Source organism: Ammospiza nelsoni, chromosome 6 (assembly GCF_027579445.1).
Source record: "Ammospiza nelsoni isolate bAmmNel1 chromosome 6, bAmmNel1.pri, whole genome shotgun sequence".
In the NCBI taxonomy this organism is placed as follows: domain Eukaryota; kingdom Metazoa; phylum Chordata; class Aves; order Passeriformes; family Passerellidae; genus Ammospiza; species Ammospiza nelsoni.
In genome coordinates, this window is record NC_080638.1 from 38,198,495 (window position 1) to 38,213,075 (window position 14,581).

Below are 14,581 nucleotides of genomic sequence, written 5' to 3' on the forward strand. Positions count from 1 at the left end.
GTCTCGGACTCCCCTGGAAATGCAGTAAGGATTCGTATCACATCTCGGTTGCCATAGCAACAGCAGCCTTTCCCATAATGAGCTGCATCATCTGAACTGATGTCACAGCATCATGCAGCAGGTCACACAAGGCACCTCCTAGTATTGCATCTTACAGATGTGCCGTAAACATCAAAAGAGGATGATTTGAACAGGACATGGTAAGTTGCAAAATATTCTGCTGCTCTTAATTGCAGGGTTATTTTTTCCTGTTTAGTAAGGTTTTCCTAATGTAAGTGTGTGGGTTTTGCCTTGTAAAATCATTTTGAAGATGCTGCATGCCTAAGTATTCTTTTCAGGCAGACAGGCTAAGACAAAGGCCTACAGAAAATGCATTCAGTCTGAATGTTTAGACTTGCCTTTGCATTTGTGATAATAGCCTGAATATTTGGAGAGAGTATATTTAAATTTCACAATCCAATTAAAGTGGCTACTGTCTGATTTGCTTAAATGGAAAGAATATCTGTTTTCAATTCTAATGCCATAAACATAGCTTGTTCTTTTCCCTGTCTCTTCATTTAAGCATTCTTATTATGTTTAGCTCCTCTTTGAACCTATTTTTTTCTCGGTAGCATTAATATCACCTATTTACTTTCATTGGCCTTCCATGGCATGATAGCACAGAAAATGCTGTGCAAACCGGTGCTGAACGAGCAACTGGAACAGTATTGATTTTAAACATGGTTCAGTACTGTCCTATTTCTACTGGTATTCTTAAAAAAACAAAACATAGATTTAATTGTCAAAAATAACCAAGTATTTTGAAAGGACAGTAGCTTTTAGCTCTTCTACTCTTTCACTTTCTTTGACTCTGTTTTTAAAGCTATAGTATGAATTTAGTGAATTTTTAGAACTATCTTTTACTGGAAAGAAAACAAGCTTTTTTTTTCTGCTGCAACTGCAGTAAAAGGTGTAGCCAAAGATTCAAGCGTTCTGAGAGGGTTTGCTATGAATAAAATAGCAATAATTAAAAAGGTTTTGACCTCTATCTTGGGAAGAAAACACATATCTTTTATATTTAGAAAGCTGGTTAAAATAATGTCTACAGTATTTAGTAGTTCTTTACAATGTCCAGTATTTGTTTATGTTGTATTAAGGTTTTTCTTTTGGAGCCTAGCTTTATTTTGCTTAACTTCAAGTTAATCTTGCTGGATGGTATATAACAACATTATTGTTTGATTTTGCATGTTTGAAATATTGTCTTTCAGCTGCTTGCTATTAGAAGGAAAAGAAAAGACCAGACACATGTCATTTTAATTGATCAATATGTCCACTAGGAATTAGGGAGTGGTCTCTGGCTCTGTTTCTCCCTGTGTAGTTTATACTTCAAAAGTGCAGCAAGAAAAAAGCAATCAGTAATTTTGTAGTGATATCAAAATTTATTGTGGGGTTTGGTCCCTTCTATTTGATAAAATAATAAATGTAGTGAGATCTGACTACTCCTCAGTAGGGGTGTGTGTGATGGTCTTGTCTGGCACAAGCTGGAATAGAGCCCTTATATCTTAATTAGGCAGTCTGTACAGAATCATATCTGCTTTTTTCTGCATGCTCTGGGTACCTCTGTTGGGGTTTTTTCCCCACTGCAAAACACAAAGCAAATGACTGTAAATTCATAATTAGAGTTATGTTTTATTTATTTGTGATACATTTTTACAGTATGAAAGTGGTGGTCTCCTGCACTTGCTGTTCCCATCAGGCAGACTCGGAAGGGATGAGTTAGCAGGAGGATGGGGGCAGGGCAGGACAGCTGATGTCTGCCTAGTGGCAGAATCGGGTGTGAGGGGAGCTGGTGAGCAATGCCCTTAACGTGCAACTTTAGGGATCATACAAGAACAGCCAATGAGACATGGATGTCAGATATTTCTGGTTTTAAATATTATGATTTTAGTATAATCAACAATAATAAATGCATTTTCTTAGATTTTTAAAGTGACTTGATTACAACTAGAATTTCTCAGATCAATGTAAAAACTTAGGGGAAACATACTGGGTGAAAAAGAACACCTTTTGATGGTATTAATGGAGGCATGACCTACTATGAAACCCTCAGTGAAGAATTTTTTTCCCCCTAATAATAAGAATACTGTGATTTTTAATAAGAATGTGATTTTTAAACACTTAACAAGTTCCTGTTACTATCTATTCCTCACACTTCCTACAGCATTGTTTGCCCTGGGAAACACCTGCTAATGATGGAGCTGTGATGGCACTACTTGATTCTTGTTAATCTTAGCTAATTCTGACTCCTGCTGAGTACTTTGATTATAGAATGCTTCCTGTTAATTTTTGTATGGGCCCAAGTGTTGCACTGAGATCTGTATGTGAGGATATGGAATAGTATGGAGTGATGAAGAGAGTCTTACTATGAAGAGCAAGCCTGATTGCCTGAGAGCATGACCAAATGTAGAAACACTAAAGATATCACACAATTTTGATTGTTGTTGGGGCAGATTCACAACTGGTACAAGTGAGACAGCATTTGACAGTGTGAAAATAGTGCTGCTTTCAGCTTTGTTTCACAGCTGGCCTTATACCATTACTGAAGGCAATATGTTTTGTAAATACATGTATTCTTCCCTGAGGTGGCTGCATTTGGGCAGTTACTCTGAAGGCCAGAGTTCTTCTGTGTCTGCAGCATCATACTGACGTGGGGTTGGAGATGGATGTGTACCAGTGAACTGAAAGGATGTTACTGTGTAATCTTCACTTTGCTCTGAAGGGTTTTATTATATGATCAATTAACTGGTTCTTACATAGCTTAGCACTCAGTGCAGAGAGAAACAGAAGCTTGGTTCTTCCCAAAGCAGCTGTAGCAGCTGATGACAAAACCTGACCACAGCAATGGAAGTTGGTACAATTTTAACACTTGGTAGGGTGTTTTTTTTCACCATGCAACAATACAAAGCCTACCTAGAGGGGATCAGAGCATGCCCTCAATGGAAGAAAGTTTTCTTTCTTCTCTAAAGAAGAGTTGAGGGAACCCAATGCTCTGAGCTTTATCTTTTGTGGGTCACATTACAGTAGCACAGTGAGTGGATGTCCTGTGCCTCCCACCTCTGACAGAATGAAGCTGTGTTGAGAAACTCATCCCTTGAAAGTCCAGTCAAAGGAGATCTCTAGCAGAAGTGCTCAGGCATTGATTAGAATTGATGGCATTTCCAAAATACTGGTGAAGTATTTCCTTCAAAATAATTGAGGAATTGGAAATAATTAGAAAAATTCCCATGCCATCTCCCAGTCTACTTGCACCCTTCCGTTAAAGTCACTGCTGTGTCATGAAAGAAATACTGACAAAATTCTGGGCTTGACTTCCCCCCCCCGGTCTCTGCCGAGTACTCATAGCTTCAGGGAGGGGCAGAATGTCTGAAGTTCTGGAGTTGCTTTAAAAAGAAAAAAAAAAAGTGTATTAAAAGATATCATGTTTCTCTCTTGAAATATTATATTTATATTTTGTATTATAAATATGGCCCATGTTCTATAATGAAATTTCTTTACATTTTGTAATGAGATGATATACTGGTGTTACTGGGATAAAATTAATAATACATGAATGAGAAGATGACATCAAGAAATCATCTTGCAACTAATTTGTCTGAATACTAATATTTCTGTGGACTGGACAGGGTAAAGATGACTTTTGCTTCTACTCTTCTATAAAAAGAAACACTCCTTTTCTGCAGCTAGAATCTACTTTAATGACAGTTGCAAATGTTGCCCCTATAATGAGTTACCCAGACTGGGCCAAGTCTTTCCTGCCACAGGAGGAAGGAATCAATGCAAAAGCTGAGCTGGATGGAGAGCCAAAAGGAGACCAGATTAGTGAGGGAACAGGACGTAAGTGGTTGAAAGTGGCAATGCATGGACATCATATCTGATATCACAGTCATGATCCAGAGTTTTCCTGCAAAGGCAGCTCCCATCTTGGGCTTCTCAGGCTCTCAGATTTTGGCAGAGGGCAAGGCAGGCCTCAGCTGTGTTTCTAACCCTAACAAGCTGTTACTGTAGTCATTTTCTGTTTAGTCAGAAAATGCAGTACCTTGCTTGCTGCACAGGCATGTATCCTGTTTGACCTGTGCTCCTGGACAAAGACCTGTGGAGTATTGTCCTCCTCATATCCAGTCTTATATTTTATGTTGTTTGTAGGTTTAAAATTAAAAGTACCTTTCTCTAACTTCATATCCATTAAAAAACCTGCTAAAATTGTGTAATATAAATCCTTCAACTAATGTGATATGTTCATATTTATATGCATATATAATGTCAGAAGGGTCACCACAGAAATCTCTTTGAGTATCAAAATGTGCTTTCCTGAAGCAAAATTTCTCTTATTTTTAACAAGCCTTCAGAAAAGCTTTGCTTCTGAGGAAAAGAGGGAATAAATTAAAAAACAATCCAGATAGCTCTTCCCTTCCTGTTTGGTGCATGAAAGGTAGGTTTCAAATATCTGCACTCCTGAGTGCTATGAATCCCAGCAAGGCTGACTCAGCTTTTCATCACTCCAAGGTCAAAATATTCAGCTCAATGTGCTTTACAATGTCTGGCATTTTCAGAAAGGATGTTTCAAGCCAGGAATGCTCTGTGTGAACTCTCAGTTCTCATGGCATGTGTCAGATGCAGGCTTGCCCTGGCAGACTCGGCCAAAATGCTGCTGCCTCCTGCTTGTCCAGTGTTCAGTCCTGGTGACGGGCAAGGAGGGATTTTCCCTCAGCTGTGTCAAGAATATCTTCTAAGGTGCCTAAAAATGGAGATAGCTTGTAAATATATAGCATGTCCTGCAGCCTGAGGGATAATCTTTGTGTCCTGAGGAGAGTATCAGCCTCAAAGTTAAGGGTGGAGAATGAGCACTGTAAATTGCATCGACACTTCCCTGCCTTGGCCAGCCCAGTGGCTTCTGGAACTGCTAAGAGCACTGAGGGCCAGCAGCTGGCTCTGGAAGACTCACTGCTCTGTAGAGAGGCTCTGAGAAGGGGAAGATCCTTGGGGCAGCGGGCACAGAATTACTGACCCCCAGCACTGCTGCTGCCCCACATCCAGCTGCTTTCTCAGAGGCCCAAAGTATGCCAAGCATTTAGCTGGACTCTGCATTCTCTCTGTGGCAAAGAGGTCTTTCAAGTGCTGGTGAATTCAATGAGGAAATAGCTCTATAAAATACTGTTCTCAGCCTCTGTGGTACCGTGTCTTATGGGAGCTGACACACTTAGAAAGATGGGCTTTGTTAGCATGAGGTTGTGCTAAAGAACTCCCAGCATTGGACTGAGGAAGCACCCAGCTGCTGTAATTAGTTCTGCTTTCAGACTTTCTGTATATCTATTACTTTTGTATATGATTTTTGTCTTTCAAGAGCTGCCCTGTAGTGATTCTCTTGTTAGTCCAATGTTGTCACAGTTTCAGAATTAGGGTGTAGACATGTGCTGTCAGATATTAATGTCAGTTTTTTGCTGGCTGGGGGTGTGGATAAAATGAAGAAGAGACTAGTATCTGAATCCAAGTTTGTTTGTTCTCTGTGTAATTTTTGCAGCATTTTTCCTCTGGTCTGAAAGCTTGTAGCTGAATCTACTTCAGTCTTAAAATGCATCCTGTGTATCCTCCATAAGTCCTCCTTGCAGGTTATCTTAAGACTTGTATTTGTTTTCAGCTCCTCTCAATTCCATCATTTATTGACTTCTTTTGTCTTACTTTCTCCTTCCAGCTTGCTGTTTCTGAATTGTATAACTGTAATTGCTCTCTTCTACAAAGTTGTCATTCTTTTCTTATTTAAACACTTTGGAAAAATCTTGCCTTTCTTCTGGACAGTTTCTGTGGGACTCCAGGGTTATTACTACGTTTTAAATCAATAAAATTCAGATCTCTCTAATGGAGCTTGGATAGAACTCTTACAGTGCTAGGGGTTGTAATGATTTGCCTGAGAAACAGGCAAGTCTTTTCTGACTTGTTTGCCTTGATTTTCAGCTTAACTTGAGGTGAATAATTTTTTTCCCTTGCTTTTCTTAAATATTTCCTTATAAGAGTTAAGTAATGTGCACAAGTTTCTTGGAAACCCTCTGGCAGACCTGGGAGAAAAAGCTGTTTTTCCTGTTGCTTGTGTAGAACTTAAAAAAAAATTCTCTTTTATCTGCCTGTCTTTGTATTTTCCTGTTTGTGCTTCTGACTTTTTTCTTGGTTGGTTGTTTTTTAATGGTCATGGTTTTATTGGATAAAGCTGAGCATTTAGTGGAGATCCATCATGAACTTCCAAGGGATTTAAGGCAAAAAATGTTTGTTACCTGCTATAAACTAGGCTGCAAATTAACACAAGAAGCACGGAACATTCTAGTTTTCAAAAGAGGAGTATCTGCTTATCATAGTGTTTTAGAGAAACTGAGTGTATTGATTAAAATGAAAAAAAAAGCTGCACCTTTATGCAACATAATATACAACAAAAAGGAAAAAGTTCTGTGCACCCCTTGGTTAAAAAAAAAAAACACAGCACAACAAAATCCCACATTTATTTTGAAAGTTTTAAACTAGCATTTCCTTTATTGGCTGGGCAAGTGCTCCTCCTTTGTTTAACAGATTGCTGTGATGGAATATTCTCTGCCAAGACATTTGATACAACAAAACATGTCTGCATAACAGGAAAAAAGAAAACAATGTACCTACCAAGTGAAATGTTATGCTCATTAGGTAGAAAATTGGGAAGTAAGGACAGATGCCTTTTTTGCATTACATAGTACAACATTAGATGTTGGTAACTGAGTTCACCAAGAAATGCTGTTGAACAGTCAATTGTATTACATTTTTATATCTATATATATGGTTTTGAAAGGTCTTTGAGAGACAGAACATGTACAATGAACATAAACCAAAAAGAAAAGAGCCTGATATTATCAAGTTTGAGGGCTGTATAAAATTGTTGTTCAGCTGATATTGCAAAATGAGCCTTAAAGAAACTTAAACAAAATACTAGTTAATGTTGAAAAAATCTAATGAAAAACTTTTCTTGATGCTTAGTTTTTGTCCTGAAAAGCTGTACTTCAGAGCTGAGTGCTATTGATGGAATAACTATAGTCTATTGAGAATGTTTTCAAATAAGGACATCTTTCAAAGCTGTTGCATGAAGCTACTCCATGCTACTTACAGTTTTCAAGTGTGTTAGATCATGTTTATCTTTTCCTGCTGAAGAGGCTGATTCCCTGGCCAAGGCTGTACTAGCTAGTGTATGTCCTTCCTGTACTTTAAGCTTCACTGCTAGTCTCCTAAAACATGTCATTTTTTTAGAATAATAAATCAGATTTAGATCGCTAAAAACCCCTCCCCTTCAAGCTCATAGCTTCAGCTAGAACAGGCTGCTATCTGTCACATTTCAGCATGTCTACTCTGTTGCTAAGGCAATGACACAGCAGATATGCAAGTTGCCATTTTAAGGGTCAGCTATTAAAATCTGCAGAGTCTATTCTATAGATCCCTAATATGCCATCTAGTCTTATTCCTTCTCAGAATTTCATCCTAGTATCTTACTCGGTCATTAACAGCAGCAAGAAGTTTTTTCATGTTAATATGCACAGATAACCTTTGAAAATAATTAGGGGATTTTGGGTTTTATTGTATCTGTAGAAGGTGGAATCTAAATATACTCTGTGCATGATGTAAAAACAGTGTATCAGCAATAATGGTGCTAACTCTTTCAGAAGAAAAGAATTTTAACCCCTGAAGTGCTTTGCACCTGTATGCAATGCAGTAGCTTTTTGAAGAAAACTTTTAAATAAATGTAGAGGCTTGATTTTGTATTTCTGTGAATTACACTGAAAACTTCTAAATTATTCTTTCTGCTCTGCTTTGTTAGGTCACTTTGAATTGGATTGGAAGTTCAGTTTTATTTGCTGGTCCCACCTACTTGATCCCTTTTCTTTGCTGTAATTTATAAAGTCACTTTCATCCAGAGAGATTAATCTCCCTCAGATGTCTCTTGTCCCTGTTCTTGTTAGGCAATACAGAGAATTGTTTGCCAGCACCTTGAGGGCTTGAATGGTGAGTTCTACAAAACACTGGTACTTAAATAGTTTGAGAAAAGAGCTTGGGTATTCCACCTCCTGTGCTTGTCAAGAAAATGTACTGAAACTAGTACAAGAAACTCCTGGGTTTAAATGTTAGTGTAATAGGATAGATAATAAAAGCTGGTCAGAGAAGTGATAAGCTATAAGAAAGGTAGTGAGTGGCCTGTGACACTTGAACCAAGGAGACTGGAAACTGCTTCTGGCTCTGATACTGAATGTGCCCCTTTCATATTGGCTCTGTACCTGTGCCCCTTGATCATCCCTGTGGAATGGACATAATGTCAGTGATTCCCTTTGCAAACCACTGTGTGTTTGTGCCAGGTGACACCACTGCCAGTTTAACTTTACACACAGAGACACACATACAGGCAAGGGGCACACACCAGAGAGAATGGTGCAAGGGAACAGGCCTGAATGGAAGAGATGTGGGTGCTGGAAAATGCCATGTTAACCCTAAAGCAAGGAAAGTAGCTTTGGGGATTTTTGGTCTTAGGTAAAAGATTGCACAGCAGAACATTTACAAAATATATCAAAAACTCAGTGGTTTTGGCAGCACAAATTTACATTTTTAAGTAGTGTATGCTCAGCTGTGTTGAGTCTGCTGAATTGAAAATGTCAGCTGAATTCTACAATGAAGTTTAAAATGACCAGGCAAATATCTGTACTGGCTGAGTCAAAGTGATTTCCATACAGACAGAGAGGCAGCACCTCTGTGAAGCTGGATGCAACATGTGCATGCCATTCTACTTAAAAAGAAATTACTGGTTTTTGTGAAAGGGGGACCTGCCTGCTTTTGCGTGATCTCCAAGGGTTCCTTTCCAAAATTAGAGATTGATAAGAATTATTCTACAAGATGCTGTCTTTTCAATTATTGCAGACACATCAAAACACCAGTTGTTGATCTTCACGAAACTTTATTGCCTAGGTTTTGTTCAGAGAGCACACAAACCAAACCAGCTATTGACAGATGGATATGCATTAAAATGAGATATAAGATACATGATGGGACCAACATCTGCTCTGAATTAGGCAGTCCCCTGGGTTGTGGAGATATTGCTCTTTCCAGTCTAATAAATATTCATTTTTTAAACCAGAATAGCTGTGTCAAGTTAGCTAAGGGTGAATATTTTCAATTAATGTGCCAACAGCTCAGGGAAGAGGAACATAGCAAGAAAGGCACTTTATGACTGATAAAGAGTAAAAGTAGACCTCAAAATAATCTCCATTATTTTCTGACTCGCAATATAATTTAAAATCCACTTCAGTTTTGTCTTAGTCCTGTATACTGACATGTAACTCTGATTCCTATATTCATATTTTGAATTTTTAAAAATTAAATCTAGGGATGTATTTAGTATGTAAATTAAACAAGCTAGTCTGCTAAACCCAGCCCCTAAAACTACTGCTAGACATGTGAACTCCAACAGCATGTTTTATTGAACTTTATTGAATGGTTTAGAAATTGAATTGTGCATTTCCCTGTGTTTTTACTGGCTGTTAATTGTTGATGGATCCTTTTAATCTACGTGGTTTTAACTAGCCCTTAATAAATTCAGACTATGGACATCCATTACTTAAGCAAAAGTATGAAGATAAAATAACATTTTTTTATATTTGTCAGGTGCTTTCATTGGTATGGGAGAACCACAGGGAAAGCAGAGGTTATAGAGAACCTGAACAAACCTTCAGCCTGTGAAATGATATTTCCCCCAGCTAGATCCAGCCTGAAAATTATACAGTCTGAAAGTGAAATTTGATACCACTTGGAGCTAGGAAAAGTGCCAGCTTGGCAAGGCTCATAGGTTTTTTTTTTTAGCAATATTTTCCTAGACTGGAGGCGGCCTCAGGGATTATAATTAGCCTGTCTTGGACTGATTAGTGTTGGGTACTTGAAGATCCTTGATCAGCAGAATAACACATCCTGACAGCCCAGTGGAAGAAAGTCCAGCATTTGACTTCTCCCTGCAGGCAGCTGAGAAAAGAATCTTTGGGTAGAATAAATCCCTTTATGAGAAAAATGGTGGATGTAGTGAATACTCAGATGTGGTTATCTCCTGGGCCAGGATGCCCAGTGATGTGTTCCAGCCTTTCAAATAATTTTACTGAAAGTGAGGAGAAGAAAATCTGTGACATAAGACTCTATTTAAGTCCTCCTTTACTGATTGATAGCTCATAACTGCCAGCTGGGCCACAAGCAGAAGGTAGCTTTCTTTCTTCTTCTAAGATCTTCCAAGACATCACAGAACCAAAGTGAGATTCAAATGGGATGAAAAAGGTAATGTGATAAACCCCAAAATTCTGTGCAGTGACCTGTTAGAAACCTGATAAAGATGTAAATGTAGGGCAGATCACCAGCCATTTGATAAAAAAAAAGTTATGGATCAATTAGCAACTCCATCATCTTGAGAGTCTGAAAAGTCTGATAATGTTATCAGTCAGAGTATTAGACTTTTTGGGTGGTAATGCAATACCAATTATATCCTTTTTCAATGTGAGGAAAAACATTGTTCTTTAAAGAGATTATAGGAGTAAATGTACAAGGTAGGAAAGGAGACTGATATCTATCATTGCCTTGACACAGATGGGTGTTCACCAGGGATGTTGACTCCAAGTAACAAATCTAGCACGCAGCATGGAAAACTTGATTAACACTCCCCCCACCCCCACTAAAATCCAAGCTTCTGAGTGTTCTTTTTGATTTTAAAAGAAGAGTGAGGGAGCTAACAAGGCATAATGGTACTTTAATGGCTCCCAGTGAGATAATTCCTGCAGCAGTGATGAGGAGGAAGGCTGTCAGACTTCCCTTGGGAGCTGTGCAGAGCATGGGAGGAGCAGGATCTGCAGCACAGCAGCAGTGAGTGGGATTCCTTACCACTGATGATATTGCATGCTGATAAATTATATTTTGGAGCTGCTCCAAAATATCAGTGTTAGGTTATTCTTGAAGCTACCTTAGCACTTACTCCTCTCACAGTTATTTCCCTGCTGCACCTATTACAGGCATGCCAATGAATCTTGCCTCAGGTGCTGCTCAGTTCTTGGTACAGAGCTAACTCAACTCCTGCTGACTTCTCATGTTTCACTTCTAATGGAAATATAAATCTGTAGATCTTATTCAAGGCTTACCAGGGTCATTAAAAAGCTTCAGGCCCAATATCTTCCCATGTTGTGTGGGGGTTTTTTGTTTTCTTTTTTCCCCTGATTCTGTGATTTCCCCAAGGAAAGTGTCATGAAGTTGAACAAAGCCAAGCTGAATTCTTGGAAGAAGTAAAAACATTAGAAATGTATGTGCCTCATTTGAGATTGAAAGGTTTGATAAAGGGTTATGGGACTGTAAAGATTTGGAAATAATCTTGCTCCTCAATTTCCTGCCAAAAAATGAATATGTTATTAGTTTTGCCTGTGAAGTTCCGGTTGCTATTAGAGTACTGTGAAGCACAAAAGTGATTTTTGTGTACTGGAAAGCTGATTATGATCTGAGTACCAGTAATGCTATGCAGGTAGGTTTTAACTAATTTTTCAAGAAGGTGACATGAGTATTTTGCCTTCTTGAGAGATGATAAAACATTCTTCTCAAATTTTATCCTGGCTTCAATTTCTAAAATCTGGCTTTAAAAGGGTAAAGTAGCTAAAATCTTCAGGAATGCATCAAAAGTGTTAAAGAAGTGAATTTATTTTCTATAAGGCCAAGTAAGGTATCCACGGCTTTAAAGTAAGATTGAAAAATTTACTAATTTTTATGTGGAGTGGGCTATAATGGTTGATAATGTCTTAGCATTTCATTGATTTTTGTTTTGTTCTTATTTGAAATGTAAAAAAAAAATCCTAGTACTGAATCTGAAAATAGAAGGTTCTTGATGTATAGGAAACAAAGTTTTGCACAGTGAATTTTTGGGACTAAAGCATGGTGCTGAACTTAAAATGTGAATTTATGGGAATTATTTATGATAGCCCTAGCGAATTAAGTCCTATTTAATGACAAAGCAGGGATAACAGTGATGGAGTACACAGGCAGTAAGAACGTTAGGATCCAAAATCACAACTCCATCTGCTGATGTAATTCCACCTGATTTTGGAGAGGTCAGCAGTAGTTATGATAAATACCAAGGGTTTTTTTGTAGCTCCTAGAAACAAATAAACCAAACACAGCAATATGATCCATTTTGGTATTAGTGTTATACTTCTATGCTTGTTGTTATCTACACTGTCAGACTTGTATGTGAAGTCATGCAGAGATGCACAAAAAAGTCCCGGGTATCTCCTCCCCACCCCAAATGCACTGAGAGTCTGTGAATGGGCCTGCAAAGTCACCTCCCAGGAACATGGCAGGGATGTGAGAGGGTGTTAAAGATTTGTGCTGTGACCTCCTACATGATGTATTACAAGCTTTTTGTTTTTTGGAAAGTGATCTTTGCTGCTAGAAATATATGGGGAGTGCTAAACAAGAGACTCAGTATCTTTTTAGGATGCTTAGGCAGTCAGGGAAGGGACTTGTGAGGAAGAAAAGAATTGTGCCCAGGGTGCGTTTGTGGAATCAGGGCTTCCAGCTCCATGGGAAGGTGGGAACAGTCTGGCTGCTGAGAGTCAGAGCCTGCATAAGCCTCAGAGAAGGGGCACAGAGCAGGAAACAAGGCTTTGGACAGAGCTACCCCAGGTAGAAGAGGAGGAAATATTGGGTTTCTGGCTACAAGAAACCAAGGGAGAATAAGGTAACAGCTGAAATAAACAGGCCAGAACTGCTGCTTGACAGCCCCATGGGCCTCGGCTCCTATTCAGCTCCTGTCAAAGTAATGTGAACATTGCAAACTCCTCTGTGGCCATTTAATGGGTATGATGCACTATTTCTAATCATATTTGGAATAAGGTTAAAGAGTTAAAAAGTACAATATGCAAAAAATATATCTACTGGCTTTATTCTGTATGGTTAGAGCATGCAGAAAATGAATCAGCAGCAATTTAAGACCACAGTAATAATAAATTTAACTTCAGCTAAGCAAGCTCATTTTTTAAATCCTTGGAGACTCTGCAAGACATTTTAATGGGTCCTTTGTGATGTGGATATGTCCTCAGTTTAAAAACTGGACTAAATGGTTCCTTTTGCATAACTTTGGAAGGGGCTTTCATGCGGTAATGATTTTAGGTCACTGCTAAGCTAGACCAGATGTGGATGAATGGCTTAACAGTGAAATGCTGTATATCCCATTACAAAGCTTTTTAGGCCTGTATCCTTACCCTCTTGGTAATAAGCTTGCAGTTAATGAGTAAGTTCTTAATACACAGTTATATGTCAAAAGAGGCAATCATAGTTCCACCATGGTTTTTGATGATGTTGAGGAAGCCAGTCATTGACAAACTAAACTGACAGGGTGTTCTGTAATTAGGAAAAATTTTGTGTATAAATGCTGCCCAGAAAGATATTGTCTCCCTCTGTGTTTTAGAGGTTAGAAGAGAAACACATTGAAACCATAAACTAAACTTATTTTCTGGGTGAAAAGAAGGAAATAGTGTAATGTAATGAGCTGCTAAATAAGGAATGAACTTTCTGAAATATCAGCTGCATTTTTTAAAATATGAGCAGTTTTTGTCTAAAAATGAGACATTATTGATTTTTAGAGATTAAAAAAGTTACCTTTCTCTTGTCTGAAACATCAGGAATAACAAAAGACAATTTATCAACCTTTCTGCTTGTTGATATTTAATAATGTAGAATAAAACAGTTCAGTTGTCAAGAACCTGCAATGATTATCTTGCCCAATTGTCTGACTGCTTTGGGGCCAACCAGCATGTTGTCCAAATGCCTCTTAAACACTGACAGGCTTGTGGCATCAAACACCAACAGCTAAGAGGGCTGTTCCAGTGTTTCACCATCCTCTCAGTGAATAAATGCTTCTTAATGCCAGGTCTGGACCCTGGCCATCTTTGAACCATCAAAGAGCCATTCATTTGAACCACCTGTCCTGTCACTGAATGCCAGGGAGAAGAGCTCAACACCTCCTACCCCACCTTCCCTCTTTGGAAGCTGTAGAGATCAATGAGATGTTGTCTCTAAGCCTCCTTTTCTTCAAACTAGACAAGCCCAAAGTCCTGAGCTGCTCTTCATAAGAAATTCCTTCTAGCCCTTTCCCAGCTTTAGTGCTCCCCTCTGGATGCATTCAAGGACCTTCACTTGCTAACTGTGGGACACAGACCTGCCCACAGCACTCGAGGTGAGGCCTCAGCTCTGAGTGCAGAGGGGAAATGTCCCCTTTTGGCTGGCTGGAGATGGGTTGGATGCACCCCAGGATAGGTTTCCCCCTGGGCTGCCTGAGCACGCACTGCTGGCTCACCCTGAGCCATTGCCAACCAGCAACACCAGCCCTTTCTGCAGGGCTCATCTCCAGCCACTCCTCCCCACATTTATACCTGTGCCCAGTGTTATCCAGATTTATATTATAACATAATAATCAAAAATATTAAATTTATTAGGCTTACAAGCTCAGAGTGTTGAAATCTTGGTTGTGTTTGGTGCT

At 38.9% G+C, this 14,581-nt stretch overlaps 1 protein-coding gene across 3 annotated transcripts in view; it reads left to right on the forward strand.

Moving 5' to 3' along the window:
• The first annotated feature begins 54 nt into the window (after positions 1–54).
• The window catches only part of AKAP6 (A-kinase anchoring protein 6), a 258,465-nt gene continuing 243,938 nt past the window's right edge, over positions 55–14,581 (forward strand). For all 3 annotated transcript variants that reach the window (XM_059473668.1, XM_059473670.1, XM_059473669.1), the window contains exon 1: positions 55–200. The gene's annotated coding sequence lies outside the window, so the exon portion shown is untranslated. The remainder of the gene's footprint in view (positions 201–14,581) is intronic.